The 21,475-nt window shown below is 36.0% G+C and overlaps 1 pseudogene; it reads left to right on the top strand.

Moving 5' to 3' along the window:
• Positions 1–12,750: 12,750 nt before the first annotated feature.
• Positions 12,751–20,389, top strand: LOC107818874 (disease resistance protein At4g27190-like; annotated as a pseudogene).
• The last annotated feature ends 1,086 nt before the right edge of the window (positions 20,390–21,475 follow it).

The following is a 21,475-nucleotide window of genomic DNA, read 5'->3' as shown; positions in this document are numbered from 1 at the left end:
AGCTGAAGGCAAAACTAGAATTGGAGTTGTGGTCAAAGCAGTCTTGAACTTCTGAAAGATCTCCTCACACTCATCTGACCACCTGAATAAAGCACCTTTCTGGGTCAATTTAGTCATAGACGCCGCAATAGACGAGAAGCTCTCCACAAAGCGATAATAATAACCGGCCAAGATGAGAAAACTCAGAATCTTAGTAGCTGAAGATGGCCTGGGCAAACTCTGAATTATCTCTATCTTCTTCGAATCCACCTTAATTCCTTCACTGGACACTATGTGTCCCAAGAATTCCACTGAACTAAGCCAGAACTCATACTTGGAGAATTTGGCATAAAGTTTCTCCTCCCCCAACCTCTGTAGTACAATACTCAAATGTTGTGCATGTTCATCCCCGCTACATGAGTATACCAGGATATCATCTATAAATACTATGACAAATGAATCAAGTTACAGCTGGAATACACTATTCATCAAGTGCATAAATGTTGTTGGGGCGTTGGTCAGCCCAAAAGACATCATGAGAAATTCATAGTGACCATAACGGGTCCTGAATGCCATCTTTAGACTATCAGAATCCCAAATTTTCAACTGGTGATACCTAGATCTAAAATCAATTTTGGAGAACACCCTCGCTCCCTGAAGCTGGTCAAATAAATCATCAATACATAGCAAAAGATACTTGTTCTTGATTGTAACATTGTTCAATTACCGGTAGTCGATGCACATCCACATAGTATCATCTTTCTTTTTGACAAACAGAACCGGTGCACCCCATGGTGACACACTAGGCCTAATAAAACCCTTATCAAGTTGCTATTTCAATTCTTTCAATTCAGCTGGTGCCATACGATACAGAAGAATAGAAATGGGCTGAGTGCCCGGCACCAAGTCGATACCTAAATCAATATCCTTGTCGGGTGGCATACCTGACAGGTCTGCAGGAAATACATTCGAAAAGTCTCGCACTACCGGTACATAATCAATAGTAGGAGTGTTTACATCAATATCTCTTAGAAAGGCCAAATATGACAAACACCCTTCCTAACCATCCGCTGGGCCTTCAAATAAGAAATTACCATGCAGGGAACATAATCTAGAGAACCTCTCCATTTGATCCTCGGCTACCCCGGCATCGTCAACGTCCCGGTTTTTGCGTGACAGTCTAGAATAGCATGACATGGAGACAACCAATCCATACCCAAGATCACATCGAAATCAACCATACTAAGCTATAAGAGATAAACTCTAGTCTCCAGTTCCCCAATAGTTATCTCACCCGATCGATACACACGGTCCATAATAATATTATCGCCCACCGGCGTAGACACACGAACAGGTAAAACTAAGGACTCACGGGGCATATCCAGATAATGAACAAAATATGATGATACATATGAATATGTGGAACCAGGGTCAAATAATGTAGAAGCTTCCCTGTGGCACACTGAGACAATACATGTGATAACTGCATCGGAAACAACGACATTTGGCCTAGTAGGAATAGCATAGAATCAGGCCTGACCGCCACCTAATCGACTTCCCCCTCTAGGGCGACCTCTGGATGCTTGAGCCCTACCCCGAGCTGGTTGGGCGGGTGGCGTAGCAGCTGGTGCAGGAGTCATAGACTGACTCCTCTATTGAACTGGACCTCGCAAAAGGCGGGGACAATATTTCCTCACATGACCCATCTCTCCACACTCATAGCAATATCTCTAGAAGAATGGTGGCGAGTTCTGAGGTGGACCTCGAGAACTAGAATAACTACCAGAAGAACCTGGTACAGATGAACCCTGAACTGATGGTGCACGAGACGAACTCTCAACTGGAAGTGCACTAAGAGAAGATTAACTCAGTCGAGCATTGTATGAACCATGGCTAGCCGATGCGCCACGATGAGCCGGGCGAGCCATCTTAGCGGCCCTATATGGTCGACCACTATTATGATAGAACTGCCCCCAAAAGGAACACTGTTGGGATTACCCGGACCACGAGACCTCTTGGCCTCCCTCAACTCAATATCCTAAGTACGGACCATTTCTAGCCGTCGAGCACTGTCAACCACCTCGTCGAATTTAGCACCTTCTACATTCCCCAGAGTCATAAAAAAATGGAACTGATGGTTGAGGCAATTAATGAACCTCCTTATCTTCTCCCTCTTAGTGGGAACTAACCTAACTGCATGACGAGCCAATTCTGCAAACCGTATCTCATACTAAGTCACGGACAGGTCCTCCTGACATAGATACTCGAACTGCCTGTGCAGTTTCTCTCTGCGGGTCTGTGGCACAAACTTCTCCTGAAATAATACGGAGAACTTATGCCATGATAGTGGTGCTGCACCAACTGGTCTGCTCCTCTCATAAGGCTCTCACCATCTGAAGGCTACCCCGGACCCGATCAACTAAAAAATAGTAAATGAGACCTCACTGGTCTCCAGAATACCCGATGTACGAAGCATATGCTCACATCGGTCCAAGAAATTCTGAGCATCCTCTGACTTAGTTCCACTGAAAGTTAGAGGATAGAGTCTCCCAAACCTCTCTAATCTCTTCTACTCCTCGTCATTCATAATAGGACCCACCTGGGTCTGAGCAGTTACAACCGGCTGGACTGGTAGTGCCCCCGGTATCTGAAGTCTCTGCACTACTTGCTTTGGAGTACGGGCGACAGGGGTATGAGTTCCCTCCCCACCCCGACCTGGGAAGTGATTGGTGCGGCCTGAGCCGAAAGCACTTGAGCAAGGACAGTGCAAACAGTCAATATCTGGGCTACAACCTCCTGAAGGCCTAGAATCGCAATAGGCATAGTTGGTGCTTGAGCTAGTCCCACCGGGTCAACTATATCTGGAACCTGCTCCTGAGATGGAGCAACTGGTGGTTCTACAGGTGCTTCTCCAACTGTTGTACGAGCTACACCTCAACCTCTACCACGACCCCGACCCTGGCCTCTCATGGCCATAACTGGTGGCACTGGTGAATGACCGTTTGATCCGGTAGTACGTGTCCTCACCATCTGTGAGAGAATGGAATAACATAAATTTAGTTTCTGGAATCAACAAATTTGCACGACAAAATACAAGAAAGTGATTTTTTCCTAAGGATTCGACAACCTCTCGAAGGTAAGTACAGACGTCTCTATACCGATCCGCAAGACTCTACTATACCTACTCATGACTCGTGAGACCTATGTAACCTAGGCTCTGATACCAACTTATCACGACCCAAAATCCACATGACGTGATGGCGCCTATCTCAGTACTAGGCAAGACGACAACTTCAATAACCACAAATATCTTTTAACTTTGAAAACATAATAAATAAATTTAAGAGTAAAATCCCACAAACTTTTGATACAAAATACTGTCTTTATACAATACACTCCCAAAACCCGGTGTCACTGAGTACATAAGCATCTAAATGATAACATAATCTGACTGATACAAACACTGTCTGGAAATGTAGAACAATACAAATAACTCAAAGGAAAGAGAGTCAAGGTCTGCGAACGCCAAGCATCTACCTCGATAGTCTCCAACAGATGAACTCCGAAATCTAGCAATCGCCATATCCGAAAGTACCTGGATCTGCACACGAATTGTAGAGTGTAGTATGAGTACAACCGACCCCATGTACTCAATAAGTAACAAGACTAACCTTTGGACTGAAAGTAGTGACGAGCTCAACAGGTACAATCCAGGATACAAATAACAGTACATAAATGTAGGTATGCTTTCAAGTTCAACAGTTAAACTCAGCACAATTAAAATAGATAAATTCTGAATGATATGAGGAATATGACATTTCTATATCTACATGCTAATGTACATGTTGTATGTGATGCACCTCATTAGAAACCTCGTGTACTCACAATCTCAAAATACTCAATCACTCAGTACTGTATATGGCCAATCCAGCCCAGGGAATATTCCATCTCGTATATATATACACATCAACTGATAGTCAGTCACTCAGTACTGTATAAGGCCAATCCAGTCCAGGGGAATATCCATTCCCAAATATAAATGATGCCCTGGGAAGTCCATCCCAAACATAAGATCATATGCGCTCACTGTGGGGGGGTGCAGACTTCGGAGGGGCTCCTTTAGCCCAAGAGCTATATAAAGCCAATATGACCTAATACGACGTGCAGTCCAATCCCATAATAATAAAGCCTATAAGACCTGTTGCGGCGTGCAACCCTAATCCATATAATAATAAATATAAAGCCAATATGGCCTGCTGCGACGTGCAGCTCGATCCCATAAATATCCTCACAAATGGATGAACAATACTGGGTATGAAATTTACATTTTAAAATAATTAATTCAACAACAACCCGACACTGTAGGTCCCAAAATATCAGTGCGTAGCCTAAACATGATCTTTAGTACGAGCCTCAGCTCAATTTCTCTAATACATGGGCAACATGTGAATAATAACATGATTCTTTGATTATGCAACTCTACGAAATTTATTTAAGTCAAAATTTCTATGGTGCATGCCCACACACTCGTCACCTAGCATGTGCGTCACCTCCAACCAATTCATATAACACGTAATTTAGGGATTCATACCCTCAGAACCAAGTTTAGAAGTGTTACTTACCTCAAACCGTGAAATTATTTATTTCAATACGCCTTCGCCTTGCGAATCGGCCTCCGAACGTCTCGAATCTAGTCATAATTAATTTGATACAGTCAACACAACTTATAGGAATTAATTCCATATGAAAATACTAATTTTCGAACAAAATATGAAATTCTACTAAAAAATCATCAGTAGGGCCCACATCTCGGAACCCGAAAAAAGTTACAAAATATGAATGCTCATTGAACCACGAGCCAAACCATACCAAATTTACCAAATTCTGACATCAACTCGACCTCCAAATCTCAAATCTTATTTTCAAACCTCTAGGCCCAATTTCTCGAATTACACCTGAAACACTTAAACCACTGCTCGTCCTCGAGCAATCAAACTACACTTCACATAGACACGACATTTTTAAACAACTCTACTAAATCATCATACTAAAAATAATATAACATATTAAGCACAATACCGTAACATCCTCGGTTCAAGATTTGACTCAAAAGTACCACGCATTTTTCACAGCATGCTCACTTACTCTAACACAGAGGTCAATGACATTACCTTTCCTTCATGAATCAAGTGCCCTCACCCAACAATAGAGAGTAGTTCAACACACAATAAAAGTTAAGAATAATTAGGAACTTAAGATAGAATGAATTCACTCACTCTCAAAACAACATTCATATGCCACAAAGAAACACTATAGGCTTTCCTGTAGTGTACTACTCTACTAATCGAGCTTGTTCAGTCAAGGATCAAGTAGGATTTTAATTGGTTGTAATGTAGGCTACGGGACATGTAGGATACATTTAGATAAAAGAGTAACTACACCTCCCTAAGCACTTTGAATACATATACTTAACCTTTAAACCCCATACTTATGTCAAACCATAATTCCACTTTCACATCTGTATATGTCAAATCCCAAATTCTTTAAGCACAAATACATAAAGAGTTACCACTATCAATGAATATAAACTATTTTTTTCTTCATCTTCTTTTTCAATTCAAGTGGCTCATACTTTTCACAACAGTGCACCTTTCTCCTTATTTCAATATTTTCACTCAAAAGCCAAACCAACCACCCAACACTTCAACTTTTACAAAGTTCATACCAATTTCAAGTGCTCACGAGAGGTAAATGGTTCAAATAGATATGGCTTGTAATGTGGTTACCAAAGAAATAGGATTACAGTCTCAACGAGGTTAACTACGATACATAACAATTTGGTGGGTAACATATATAGTTGGCTCAACAAAAAAATGCCTATATCACTTCCAAGACTGAACAATTATACTATTTCGCTTTGCAAATACACGAGGAAAGGTTCTAGACATCAATTGCACTGCACAGAATACACAAAGCCTCACACACACATGGTACAAAACCCACTCAAGATCGGACTCATCAAGACACTCTAGTAGTTAAGCAAAGTTAAGAACATACAATTTAAGATGTTTATACAAGAGTCAAAAATTGAGCCTAAACGTCAAAACTAAAGCACATATTATTCTCAAGGCATAATGAATTCACGAGATATTTCTTTCATTTAAAATCACAGAACAATATCTCTTACTCCTAAAAAAAATTAACTACACCCGGTTCAAACAAAACCATTGGAAAAGAACCACGCACAAAGAAAAACCAAGGAAAATTTATTATACTACCTAAAGAAAATAATATATATCAAAAGAAATAAAAACACATACAAGAAACAAAAACAAAAACAAATATTTATTTACATATTTACATCCCCACCCCACATTTTAAATTGAGGCATGTCCCCATGACACTCAAATAAAAAGCAAGAGGTAAAGAAAACTTCGCTGGACTTTTTCCGTTTCTGAGAACTTGTGAACTCCACCCTTGATTCTGAATGCATTTTTTGAGTTCGCTCCTCGAAATTCTTTATGGAGCTCATCAAGCCAAAGTCCTTTAGGGATATTTGAAAGATCCGCTCTTCTCTTTCTATATTGGCCTCATTTTGAGCGGGGGATTGTTCTTGTAGGATTATCCTCAACTTGTTTCTGCATTCATTCACAAGATCAGTACCTGCATATTCCTGTAAATCCCCAAAAATAAAATTCACATGATCAAGGTTAGAATAAGAAAATGAAGATGAAAGGTCATGTGAATATTCCTGTGGTATGCCCAAGACCAATGCTTATTCATTCTCTTCTATTAAAGATTATAAATGTGGATATGTGAATGGGGAATTGAACTCTTCTTTTATTGATTCACAACCAATCAAAGCCTCATCTTCAATCCTTTCAGTTGAAAAAGAGTCCTCTTGCAGAGTGAAAAACTCTCTTTGTAAATGTTCATCATCTCGGGTAGGCTTATTCTCACCGGGTCTATTCACCATCACAATGCAATGAGCTTTCTGTAAGTGTATTTATTATTTGACTCACTTGCATTGTTAGGTTGTTAATGGCTTCATCATCTTGTGTAAATCTCTCTCACACCTTATTTATGAACTTATACATAAGCTCTTCTAAATTACCATTCTCCGCTTGAGGTGATTGCCTCACTTCGCTTTCATTCCAGTCATAATAAGGGTATTCATCCAAACCATAGTTAGAATTGTGCCCATATGAATCCTCATACTTGTACGGACTGGAGACAAAGTGAGAGTGTTCAAAAGATGAACCATATGAAGAATACCTACCTACTTGACAATCAACCCATAGATGATTTTCACCGCATTTAAAACACATAGCAGACCGCTGACAGTGTTCAACTGTTAACTCTTCAACCATTTTCTTAGGCTGGTTGTACTCCATCTTTACATCATTTAGAGTTCAATAACAAGAATATGCTATTCAAGATTTCTTCAACAAACAAAATCTTAAAGAGAAGTTAACCAAACAAACTAAAAAAATAAAATAAAAAAATAAAAAAATAAAAGCTAATTCCTGAATTAGCACTACAAACTACTTCAAAAACCATTGATTGTCAATCCCCAGCAACGACGCCAAAATTTGACGAGCGCAAAACACACACTTAAATTGTGCTCGCTAGTCAAAGATAGTATAGTATAATATTGTATCTACATGGGTTGAATTTAAACAATATTCTCGTAGTTTATAGCTAGATTGCTATCCAAGAGGATCAACAGTTGAGGTTTATATAGTTAATACTCTAAAATCTACAGCTATTGACTAATGACAATCGCAACAAAGGTAAACAAGGAAGTTATCAATGGGAGAAAATATGGGTTGATAGGATATGCAAGATAATTATTCGGGATCTAACTCTAGATAATTCACTCTAATGTTCAAGTGAGTCTCTCAAATTCACTTCATTATCAGTACAATTGTTTAGTAGAGACTCCTCTCTCGATTAAGTCTCAACCTCACAATATGAACCAATTTCAGCTCGGTGAAGATATGCAAGAATTCGTAATAGATTGGTCTTTAGGAGAACCTCTTTCGATTATCCTCCTAACTAGGTTTAATCAAGGATTCAACTAGCCTCTTTCGATTACTTAGAAGAATATATGAACTCAACCAACCAAATAATGCAAATATATCACAAGTTATGCCTCTTTCAATTACAAGAACAAGTGAATATAGATGCAACAATTAAATCTTTCAAAAAAGATTCAAATACATAAAATAGACTTATAATCCACAAAAAATCATCAATAAATTTTCACCGCGTATTTAACTATCCCCAAATAAATCTCGGACAAAAATACCCTTTTTAGCGGAATTGGGAACATACTCTAAGAATTTTGCACTACCGCGCTGCATGCCGCGCCTAGCGCCACCCCATGTGCCGCAAAAATTAAAATTTGGAAAAATATAAAACATAAAAATTGTAGCTCTTTTAAATAGCTTTCCAACGATATATTGTGGAATCCAAATGGTTTTCTGAGAGAAATGTTATGTGTATTTTACTGGACAATGCGCAGTATGCCTGCTAGATTATTCGTTTCGTTCTTAAAGTGCACTATCATCCGTTGATCCCCGAACACAATCCCAACCTAATCCTTGGACTTTTTCTCAGACTTCAAAGCTCCAGAATAGCTTGAATTTATTCCATAACATCTAAATAACTCGGAATCACTCCTACACGATATAAAACACACAATAAGTGTAAAACACTACTAATTAAAGCTCAACATGAGTAAAGTGTAGTAAATTAGAGTGCAATAATCGACTAAAATACATGTTGTATATCCTACCATCATGCACGCCCACACACCTGTCACATAGCATGTGCGTCACTTCCATACAATTCATATAACACGTAATTCAGGGATTCATACCCTCAGAACCAAGTTTAGAAGTGTTACTTACCTCAAACCGTGAAATTTTATTCCAATACGTCTTTGCCTCGAGAATCGGCCTCCGAACGTCTCGAATCTAGTCACAATTAATTCGATACAGTCAACACAAATTATAGGAATTAATTCCATATAAAAATACTAATTTTTGAACAAAATCTGAAATTCAACTAAAAAATTGTCAGAGGGGCCCATGTCTCAAATCCCGACAAAAGTTATAAAATATTAACGCTAATTCAACCACGATCCCAACCATATCAAATTTACCAAATTCCGACATCAACTCGACCTCCAAATCTCAAATCTTATTTTCAAACCCCTATGCCCAATTTCTCAAATTACACCTACAAAATACGTAATCTAGCCGGAATACTCAATGACAATTCAATATTATTGACTAACAATGATCACACGTGACTTACCTCAAGTTTTTCCGTGACTTATCTCTGAAAAATCACCTCAACCCCTGTTGGAAATGACCAAAAACGGCAAAAGCTCGGAACCCTCTATTTTTGTACATTGTCCAGAGGTTCCGCACATGCGGAATTTTTAACCACTTCTGCGCAACCGCTTTTGCGGTCATTTTGCCCCTTCTGTGCCTCATTCGCTTCTGCAGACTAGAGTCCGCTTATGCGAAGAGGTTGTCCGCTTCTGCAGTTTTGCTTAGCTTCCCCATCCTCCGCTTCTGCGACCTTTGTGTCGCTTGTGCGGACTTGCTTCTGCGAGGTTCCGTCCGCTTCTGCGGACTTCACGCTTTTGCGATCAACAAGCTGCTTCTGCGACATCATAGATACGGCAAAAGCTCCGCACATGCACACACTACTCCTCTTATGTGATCTCGCACGTGCGAGAAAATGTTCATAAGTGCGATTGCACCAAAAGGCAAAGTTTTCAGATTTCCTCTAAGTCCAAATTTTGATCCGTTAACCATCTGAAACTCACCTGAGGCCCCCAGGACCTCAACCAAATAAACCAACAAGTCCTAAAACATCATACGAACTTAGTCGAAGCCTCAAATCACATCAAACAATGCTAAAACTACGAATCATACCCCAATTCAAGCTTAATGAAACTAAGAAATTTCATCTTCTACATTCAATGCCGAAACCTGTCAATTCAAGTCCGATTGACCTCAAATTTTGTACATAAGTCATAAATGACATAGCAAACCTATTCCAATTTTTAGAATCAGATTCCGACCCTGATATCAAAAACTCAACCCCCCGGTCAAATTTTCAAACTTTCAATTTTTTATTTTTGCCATTTCAAGCCTAATTTAACTGCGGACTTCCAAATAATTATTCGGACACACTCCTAGGTCCAAAATCACCATACAGAGTTATTGAAATCATCAAAACTTTATTCTGGGGTCGTTTACACATAAGTTAACATCTTGTGAACTATTTAAACTTAAGCTTTAAATCTTGGAACTAAGTGTTCCAATTTATTCTGAAACCTCCACGGCAAGTCACATAATTATAATTTAACACAGGATAAGCAGTAAATGGGAGAACGAGGTTGTAATACTCAAAACGACCGACCGAATCGTCACAATATGTAAACCGACCGACTTGATCGGTTTTGAGATAAAAAAGTACAAGATCAATTAATCTCACAATATGAGGTCTGAGGAGAGTAGTGTGTACGCAGCTTTACCCCTGCCTTGTGAAGCTAGATGATAGTTTCCAATATACCCTCTGCTCAATCAAAGCACACTCATAGAAGGTGGAAAAGCCATAAAAAAGGCAGTAACAACAACATAATAAGATAACCGAAACAAGAAAAATAACAGGTAATAATAAAATCTAAAGATAAGAAAATAGGAAATTAATACTAAAACTATTAGTATGGCAAGATATGATCGGCATCCTGCTAACTTCTACCCTAATTCTGTTACACCTTCCTATCAATGTACATGTTCTTGCTAAGCTGGAGTTGTGCCATGTTAGATAATTAAAAAAGGTCTTTTTATTATTTTATCGGTCGATTTTTTTGAAATTTAAAAGTATTTTTTTATTTAGGAACTAACCTAACCGGATTTTTACTTTTATTTGTTGCCGTGTGTCCAGAAAAACAGTCTAAAAGTCGATTCAGTTGACCAACTGCTCCATTTGGTAATAACCGACCACGTTGGTCGATTTTTTGTATCGACCAACAGTTGTCCAGCCTTCCTGCCACGTTTCGGTCGAGTTTTGGTCGGTTTTCCTTAGGACCCCATGATGTAGGTTGGTTTTTGTGATCGGTTTAGGCTCTGATTTTCGTAGTGTTTGGAATAATCAAAACGGGAGATCAAAAAAGAAAAAACATCAGGACATAAGGCTTATATTTGAAAATTGGAAAAGCCCTTGCTTCACTCATACCTTAAGAATAAAGGAATTGGAAAACAGTGCCTCTTATATTATTTATATAACCTAAAGTTCTCTTGGTGTGGACTTTCCTTTTCTTCTTTTCCTTCCTATAGGTTTGCTTTGTCAATTAAATAGTAGAATAAAGAAAATGTTTGTCGAAAGTAGTAAATAAAATAAAAGGAGGAATCATTCTTGTCCCATTTGCACAAAAATGAAGAGGCTCCACAACAACTGTTTAAATTTATTAAAAAAAACAATCCTGCAATTCTGCCTTAAATAAAGAAGGAAAGTGGAGCAGTAAAATAGAGAATTATCTTGCAAAATTTCACATGTTAAATAATTCTTCTTTTTTTTAGCTTAATCATCCGAAATTTACAATGCTTTTCACTAGGAGTTTTTCTATTCAAGGGCTTGAACTCAAGACCTCTATTAAGTAATCTTATCTATTCCACCAACCCTTATAGCTTGTTTGGATGATTGTTACCTATTGTATTGTATCGTATTGTTATTTTAAATACAATGTTTGTTTTGATAGTTACTTAAATTTTATTGTATCGTTTCGTTAAATCTATCGTTACGTAACGATGAAAAGTGTCACTTTATGGTACGATGAATTTGGTGTGGTGGCGTCGTTACCTTGCTTTTTTGTCTTATCGTGCCCTTCCTTATTATTAAATAATCATATTTTATTATTTATCCTTTTTTTATATACAATAATTCTACAATGTAACCTAACTTTTTTTTTTAAAGTATTCTCGCAAGTTTATTCTTCATATTGTTGGTGCATGACATCATGAAACAACGACAAACGATACAGTCGGTTCAAACGTTATATTCATTAAACAATACAGTACAATACATTATGAACAAACGACACGTAACAACCATCCAAACAAGCTGTTATGGAACGATAAAATTGGGGTGGTAGCGTCGTTACCTTGCTTTTTTCTCTTATCTTGCTCCTCCATATTATTAAATAATCATATTTTATCATTTATCCTTTTTTAATACAATAATTCAATAATGTAGCCTAACTTTTTTTAGTATTGTTGAAATTTGTTCTTCATATTGTTGGTGTATGATATCATGAAACGACGACAAATGATACAATCGATCCAAACGTTGTAATAATTAAACAATACAGTACAATACATTATGATCAAACGACACGTAACAACCATCCAAACAAGCTGTTATGGAACGATGGATTTGGTGTGGTGGTGTCGTTACCTTAATATTTTTCTTTTATCTTGCCCTTCTTTATTATTAAATAATCATATTTTATCATTTATCCTTTTTTATATAATAATTCTACAATGTATCCTAACTTTTTTCGTAATGTTGCATGATCACATGAAACGACGGCAAACGATACAATCGGTAACGATGTATTCATTAAACAATACAGTACAATATAATACAATATCATATATTATGAAACTGTATGTAACAACAATTGTAGGTTAAATAATTCTCCCCAACTATACTAATAGGGACCAACGAATATCTTTTTAAGTTGTACAAAGGAATCATTCTTCTCCCATCTGAGCAAGATTGAAGAGGCTCCACAACAACAATTTAAAATGAGGAAACACACAGTTTAGCTTCATTTGATCATCTGATTATATTAGAACCATCTTTTTTTTTTTCTGTACTTCAAGAATTGTTCAATGGACATACTTTTTAATGTTGTATCTGGCTTTGTTGTTAAGGTAGGAAAGTTTGGATCTAAATTCATATTTCCTAAGATTGTAAATACCATCCATTTCTCATCAGAAGTTGAAAATCTAAGGAAGGAAATGGAGAAGCTAACAAAACTTAGAGATGATCATATCAAAGAGAAAGTGGAAGTAGCTAAGAGAGAAGGTTATAAACCAAAACCAGATGTTCTCAAATGGCTCCAAGATGTTCAAAAGCTAGAAAATGAATGGGAATCCATGCAAGAAAACATTGCAACAGCTAAGATTTTTGCTTATAAATGTTGTCCAAAATGGAGCCTTCGCTCGAAAATCTCCACTCTAGCACAAAACAGGCGAGATCAGCTTTGCGCGCTTATAGAAATCGGAGAAAATTTTGGATCCAATTTGGTGGTAGAAACTTATAAGATCCAAAAAGCTGAGTTCATTCCAGGACCATCAATAGAAGAAGGCCAGTCAGTAGCAACAAGAAATCTCAACGAAATCCTACAACTATTAGAAGATGATAAGGTATTGTTCTGAGTTAAAGAGTTGCGGCTTTTTATTTGGTGAAATTAATATTTATTGAAAAATAAATTCTTTTAAATTGTTGTATATTATTGAGAAAGTTTTATCGGTTAAATGAGAATATTTTAATTGGTGAAGAAACTAGAAAGATTATTTAGTGAAATAAAATATTTATCGAGTAAATATTATATCTATTTGAAAAAGAAAAAGAGTGCGAGAGAAAATGATCAGAAACAAGTTTATAAGAGATTTAAAATATAGAATCAAAAGTTAAAGAAAGGATATTAGACAAAAATTAATTAACGAGATATTTCTCTCTTTTCTATTTTAATGAATTTTCATCAAAGGTTTTATTTTTATCTTTAATATACAAAATAAGAAATTAGTTTATTTATTAAATAAACAAATAAAATTTAGGATTTCAAAATTATTTAAAATTTTATTTTTTAAATCATTCCCTATTTGACCTATATAGGAATCTAATATTTAAGATATTTACCCTTTGAAAGTAGACTTATTGGATAAAATTATAATTAAATATTCAATTTTAGGATGAGCTAATATTAAGAATTTTATAAATTATTTCTTTAATATTGAGAATAAATAATTAAAACGATGAATTAACTAATTAGTAAGAGAATCCAATCCATTAATCTTCAAATTTAACATACTCATAAAATCATATTTTCAAGTTGACAAAACTCTCAAATTCATTAAAATGCAAAATTGAAAAAATAAGGATAAAAAGAATGCATTCAGAATGAGTTTTCATTAATTAATTTTCTTTCTTTTTTTCATTGATTCCAACAATGACTTCTTGTAGTTTTGAAAATGTTAAGTTATTTCTTGTACCATAATTACTCAACATTAGTTATTTTATATTTTACATTTCATAAGCAGTAATAGAAATTCTTACACAGCTCACTTAAGAAAATATTTGATATGCCAAACTATAAGTTGGTTTTAAAGTCCCAATTGTTAGTAAAATAATGGCTGATTACATATGCATCTGTTTAAACTTGTGCGTATTTTTCATTTACACACTGGTACGTACTGAGTTTTGCTCCAATTGAACACCTGAGCCAATTCACAAGTGTGTTTATTGAACACTAATTTGATAATTCTACACAAATCAAAGCGCGTGCATGCTACTTGCTACTGACATAGCAAATAAAACCAATCAGAAAAATACACACCAACTAGTTAATTTATCGTTTTTAATACTCCATTTTCTATCTTTTTCCCTTCTTATCTGCCGCCACCACTCTACGCCGGGCTACTTCCCCTTTTTTACTTTCGGCGAGATCTTAGGGATTTGCTTTAGAAAATAATTAAGCCTAGTGGTTTGGCCACGAGAAATGAAAATCAATCCACCTGAATGAGCTCAAGAGAAATAAGTCAAAACTGAAGTGAGCAATTAGGATACTTTAGTGTAGTTTGTAACTGATCAAGTAAAGAACAGGTTAGAATCAAATCAATAGCATCACTATTAGTTGGATATATAAGAATCTGAAGTTACCATTGGCAGGTACAAGAAAAATCTGCAGAAGATGATATTCGCACTTTCTTTCTTCTTCAATTTGATTTTTCGTTTTAAGAGGAGGAAGAAAGACAACAAAATGGGACATAGTACTCCCTCCGTTACAATATACGATACGAAGGTATTTACTTTTTAAAGACTGGACACGCAATTTAAGAAAAAATAAATATTTTTGAAATTTGTGATCCTAAACAATTTAAAAAGGACCCATAATATTTATGTGGTTATAAAAGTTTTTCATTAAGAGTAGAATGATAAGTTTAAGCAAAATTATTTTCAAATTTAGAAAAGAGTTATTTCTTTTGGAACGGACCAAAAAAGAAATAGGTTCATATAAACTGGAACGGAAGTAGTACCTTTTTAAATTTGAAAACAAGTTAGCTTAAATTTTCAATATTAACTTTAATGAAATTTTTTTATAACTACACAAATATTATATTCCTTTTTAACTTGTTTAGAACTATAAATTTCACAAGTATTCATTTTTTCTTAAACTTGTTGTCAACATGTTCACTGGAATATATTAGAGAACATGAACATTCGCCGGAAGTCTTCTTTTCCGGTCAACATTTCCCTTTTTTCTTGAATTTTACTTTTCTATTCTCAGGGGCCGTTTGACCATAAAAAATTCAATTTTTTTCGAAATTAATGTTTGGCCATGAATTTTTTTATTTTTCACTTAAAAATAAATTTCGAAATTTTTGAAAATTTTAAAAACTCCAAAAGTTTTTTTTTTTTTAAATTTCCACTTCAAACCACTAACAAAAATTCAAAAACAGCCCAAAATTATATTCATGTCCAAACACAACTCTAATTTTCAAATATCATTCTCACTTAAAAAGAATTCACTGCTTTCTGAAATTTACAATTTCTATGCCCATAAAAATTGGGACATAAAAATTGTAAAATTACTGAAAAAAATGATTTTTTTTAAAGTTAAAATGGAATTTGAAAATTAGAATTGTGTTTGGACATGAATATAATTTTGGATTGTTTTTAAATTTTTGTGAGTGATCTAAGTGAAAATTTTGAAAAATAACTTTTTGGAGTTTTTTTAAATTTTTGAAAAATTTCAAAATTCATTTTCAAAGTGAAATTTAAAAATTTTATGGTTAAATATTGATTTCGAAAAAAAGTAAAAAAATTTCGGAAAAAAAGTAAAAATTTTCATGGGCAAACAGGCTTAAAGTCTTTGTACTCTCTCAAAAAGAGGTGTGATACACTCTCCATGCTATGTCCATGTGTTCAATAGGCACACTTGTGAACAAGTTTTTGTGTTCAATTAGAACAAGGCTTAGTATAAGTGTCTAAATGAAGATTTTAGGCAAGTTTAAGGTGCCGCATATGTACTAAGCCATAACTTTTCTTAAGGAGGTTAAGTGGAGATTAAGTTGAGATCAAGAGATTGTGAGTGAATTATCAAAACATATACTAAATTTCCTTCTTTCTCTAATTTGCTAAATTTCATCTATATAGCCATTGCTGCATCTTTCACTATGTGGATAAATAATTTTTTAGGGTAATTGAATCCTTTTAGGTATGCACCATTGGTGTATGGGGTATTGGAGGAGTCGGCAAAACAACTTTGGTGATGAATGTGAACAATGAGCTCCTAAAGATTGCTGCGTCGAGCTCTGAACTGTCTTTTGATGTTGGGGTATGGGTTACAGTGCCCAAACCGCCAACAGACATAAGAAAGGTTCAAGCACAAATTGCCAACAGATTAAACCTAAAGGTGGATAGCGAGGAAAGCGTAGAAAGCATTGCCAGCAGAATTCATCAAAGGCTTAATGAAGGAATGAGTTTCCTTCTTATACTTGATGATGTTTGGGAAGCTATAAATTTGGATCATATAGGTGTGCCCCAACCTGAAGATCACCCAAGATGCAAGGTAATTATAACATCTCGGTTTTTGGATGTTTGTAGGCAAATGAGAACAGACAAGAAAATAAAGGTGTACACATTGGATGAGGATGAATCTTGGCACATGTTTGTCAAAAATGCGGGAGATATTGCGAATCTGGAGCATATTCAACCATTCGCAAAAGAAATTGCAATGGAGTGCGATGGATTACCTTTAGCAATCACTGTCATTGGAGCATCTATGAGAGGGAAGACGAGGATCGAGCTGTGGAAAGATGCTTTGGAATCACTTAGAAGGTCCGAACCTCATAACAAAGATGTAAACAATAAGGTTTACAAGGTCATCAAGTGGAGTTTTGATTGTTTAGACTCTGAGGATATTCAAAGTTGTTTCTTGTATTGCTCGTTATATCCAGAGGCTATTTCAACTGCTGATCTCATACATTGTTGGTGGGCAGAGGGGCTCCTTGGTCATGAATATGATACATACGAAGAAGCCTACAACAGGGGAATCATAAGCGATTGAGAGTCTAAAAGATGCCTGCTTACTAGAAGCCCACGAGTGGGATTCTGTAAAGATGCTTGAACTAGCAACCCATAAGTTGAATTCTGTGAAGATGCATGATGTGGTTCGTGATGTTGCTATATGGATAGCTAAATCCTTTGGGGATGAGCACAATTCTCTTATTCAAGCTGGAATGGGGTTGACTGATATATCAAATATTAAAATGTCAGCTTCTGTCAAGAGAATATCTTTCGTTAGTAACAAAATTGAACGTCTACCTGATTGCTTCTTGGAATGCCCAGAGACAACAACCTTACTTTTGCAAGATAATGTTCCCCTTCGGAGAATTCCCCATGACTATTTTTTGGCATTTCCAGCCATAAGAGTTCTGAATCTGAGTAACACTTCTATTCGAGCACTGCCTTTTTCAATCGATAGTTTATCTCAACTACGTGCTCTAGTACTACAGAACTGCTGCTACTTGACAGAGTTACCAGCTATTGGTAATCTTCGCAATTTGCAATTGCTTGATTGTGATAATACAAGGTTACATCGTCTGCCGCCAGGAATGGACGAGTTGACAGATCTGAGGGTATTATATCTGCCTGCAACTGATTTGGAGAACATTCGGGAAGGAATCCTTCTCAAATTGTCTAACATTGAAATGTTAAATATGCTGGATACTAAATACCTTTGGGGCCGAAGCTACCCAATGCTTGACGAGCTCTCATATCTACACAAGCTGACTTGTCTTATTATCAAATTGGATAGGTCATCAGTTTCAAATAGAGACCACACCTGGATGTCTAGATTGAAAAGATTTCACATTGAAGTAGGCGAAGCGCCAATGCCATTCAGCAATTCAACTAGGATGATAGGTGTTTCCGAGTGTGAAATTTTCAGTCGGGGACAGCTCTCAGGCATGTTGCAGTTTGCTTCACTTTTGTACTTGACAAATTGCAACGGTCTCAGCAAGTTGATTGGGTACAACAACAATTTTTATGGATTAAAATCACTACACATTAGTGGATGTCATTGTTATTTCAAACCAATGGAAGAAGGAAATGGACAGTTTGACCCTCTACCAAATCTGGAGTCTCTTCGCCTCTATAAGATTTTTAATTTAAAGAGTGTTTCTGATTTTGGTCATCTTCTGGGTCTAAGATTTTCTAAATTACGCCAACTGGATGTGTATGATTGTCGACGTTTAACATGTCTTTTTAAAGTTGATGGACCTTTTCCTGTAGTACCTAAACACCTGGAAGAAATTGATATCATCTGTTGTGCGGAGCTTGAAGAGTTGTTTGTGCCATTTGGCTCAAGTCAGACGACACTAAAAGTTCGAAAGTTAGTGTTGAAAATGTTACCAGAATTAAGAACTCTAGGCGAGCCGCAGAGTACGTGGGAACACCTGGAGGAACTTGGATTGATGGATTGCGATCGAATAAGGAAGTTGCCTATCTCTATTCAAACTTCCAAGAACATCAAAGTAATACGAGGAGATTCATATTGGTGGAACCAATTGGAGTGGGATGACGACAGCTTCAAGTCAAATTTGGAGCATTGTTTCCTACCACGTTATTACTGACAGAAGGATCAATTGTTTCCGTTGCATTTCAGGTAAAACTGCTAGTGGTGCGATACTATATTATTTGTCCTCTACCATTCTTTTCTATTTCGTCTTCTTGAGCCGATGTTCTTTCGGAAACAGCATCTCTACCCCTCTGGATAGGTGTAAGGTTTGCGTACATACTACACTCCCCAGACCCCACTAGTGATATTTCACTGGATCGTTATTGTTGCATCCTTTTCTATATAACTAATTTGAGCCTTGGTTTTTTATTTTGGTTTATAATGGGTTTTGTGTTAGATGCCCAAATTATTTTACAAGAAAGATGAACACAGATTTATTAGTGGTGTAGCTTTGAGATTATTAGACCACAACATTCTACTTAATTACATTATTAGATTGTGTACTAAAATTTTGAAAAAAAAAAGGTTCTTTCACTAACTCCCCTTTTTTTGTTTTCTTGAGCCGATGGTCTTTCGGAAACAACCTCTCTATTCCCTTGGGATAGGGGTGAGGTCTGCGTACACACTACTCTCCCCAGGCCCCACTAGTGAGAATTTACTGGGTAGTTGTTGTTGTCATTACCTCCCTGGATTGATCATTTCTACGAGGTTTTAGATCCACTCATAGCGCTTTACCTCGAAAATGCTTATGCTTTACCAAAAAGAGATTCAATTGTGTGTTTGGTATGACGAAAATCATTTTCAGAAAGCAAATTTTGGAAAATGGCATATATTTTTAAAAAATAATTTCCTGATAAATGTTTTTCGTTGTTTGGTTGGAGCGCGAAAAATATTTTCTGAAAAAAGAATGATAAAAATATTATCAAATTGGACAATATTTCGATGAAATTTTTAAGTAATAAAGATTTATAATCATGTCTAACTGTTGGCTAAAGCAATGATATGAAGTTAATAATTAGGTATAATTGTGAACAAAATTACTTCCGTCGAAAGTGAGGAAAATTCTACACCTTTTGGTGGAAAATGTTTTCTCGGGAAAATATCTTCTGAGTTCTTCAACCAAACACCAGAAACTGACATATTTTCTAGAAAATATTTTCGTCATACCAAATTTAGAGAAACAAAAAAAGATAGCAATCCACTGCAGAAGTGATTTTATCATTCAAATATTATCAAGTGTGTTGAGCTTGACTCGTTGTTGCCTCATTCAGGAGTGGAGTAGAAAGACAGAAGAAAGAACTACATGCACCAGAGATAGAATTCTATATAGAGTTCGAACTAAAGTTAATTGGCAGAGTTTGCTGCGATGTATTTCCTGTCATTTGTCTTTAGGTTTTTTCTTCCCATTAACTCATGTTCCTTGTTTGTACTATTTTTTCTCTGCCCCTCCAGGCTGGGTTGTTGTTATTGTTCAAATATTTTGATTTCTTGACTGTACACTGAATTTCGGTTGTGTTGTGTGATCATCTTGTTAATTTGTAAAAACTGGTATTGCTTCTCTGTGATTATACATTATAGAGCAATCTTAAATTGTACATTCAAAACTTGGCACAGCTCCTTGAAACAGCCTCTTGCAGAAATGCAGTGTAATACTGTGTACAATAATCCTTGCGGTTTGGCCCTTCCTCGGACCCCGCACATAACGAGAGCTTAGTGCACCGGCTGCCCAGTGACAATCAGTGAAGAAAAACATTTAGGAAACTAAATCACTTGAAAAAATATGTTTCGCTTACTTACAGAGTCTATACCCTGCATGTCACAGTAGATTACATATGCACAAGATAATTTCCTTGTTAAAGTTTTACTTGTTTAAGTTTTGAACTCCAGTAATTTTGGAGTAGTTCGAGTTTTAGCTGGGAGCATTTTTGTTCAAAAAACTTTCGTATCAAAAAATGGCTAAATACTAAAGTATCGTTCGGTACGATGATGGGATATCCCAGGATATATTAAGGTGGATTATCCCATGATATCCTGTGAGGTGGAATATTTATTGGATTAACTATCTACATTCTATATGAGATTAGTTAATCCCACAATTTAAGACTAAATATTTTCTAAAAAATGGAGCATGTGAAACATGTGGATTTGGGGGAAGTGAGGGAGGGAGTGAGAAGAGTAACATAAAAAAATATTTTTCTAAAAAATATTTTCTACTCTTTAATCAAATATTAAAAAATATTTTTCAGAAATTTTTTTTCACTCACCAACCAAACAATGGAAAATAAGTGATAAAATTACTCATTTTTCGAAAAATATTTCTTCGTACCAAACACACCCTAAAAGAGAATCCATTTTTTTTTTGAAACAAATGAACAACATTTTAAAAGAATCAAACGTAATATTTAAAATAATAATAAAATGAAGATGAAGGTCGGGCTCTAGAAAGATGCTTTGGACTCACTAAGAAAGTCCGAACCTATTAACAAAGGTGTAAACGATAAGGTTTACAAGGTCAGCAAGTGGAGTTTTGATTCTTCAGAGTCTGAGGATATATTCAATTGTCCTCAGAGCAAAGAAGCAAACATGTGAAGAAAAAAGAATTTCTTTAAATTCTTAAATATTTTTTCGTGACATAGTCGCTTAATCATGTAAACAACTTTT

The sequence above is a fragment of the Nicotiana tabacum genome, chromosome 15, assembly GCF_000715075.1.
Source record: "Nicotiana tabacum cultivar K326 chromosome 15, ASM71507v2, whole genome shotgun sequence".
In the NCBI taxonomy this organism is placed as follows: Eukaryota; Viridiplantae; Streptophyta; class Magnoliopsida; order Solanales; family Solanaceae; genus Nicotiana; species Nicotiana tabacum.
The sequence above is the reverse complement of the archived record's forward strand: the minus strand, read 5'-3'. Positions and strand labels throughout refer to the sequence as shown.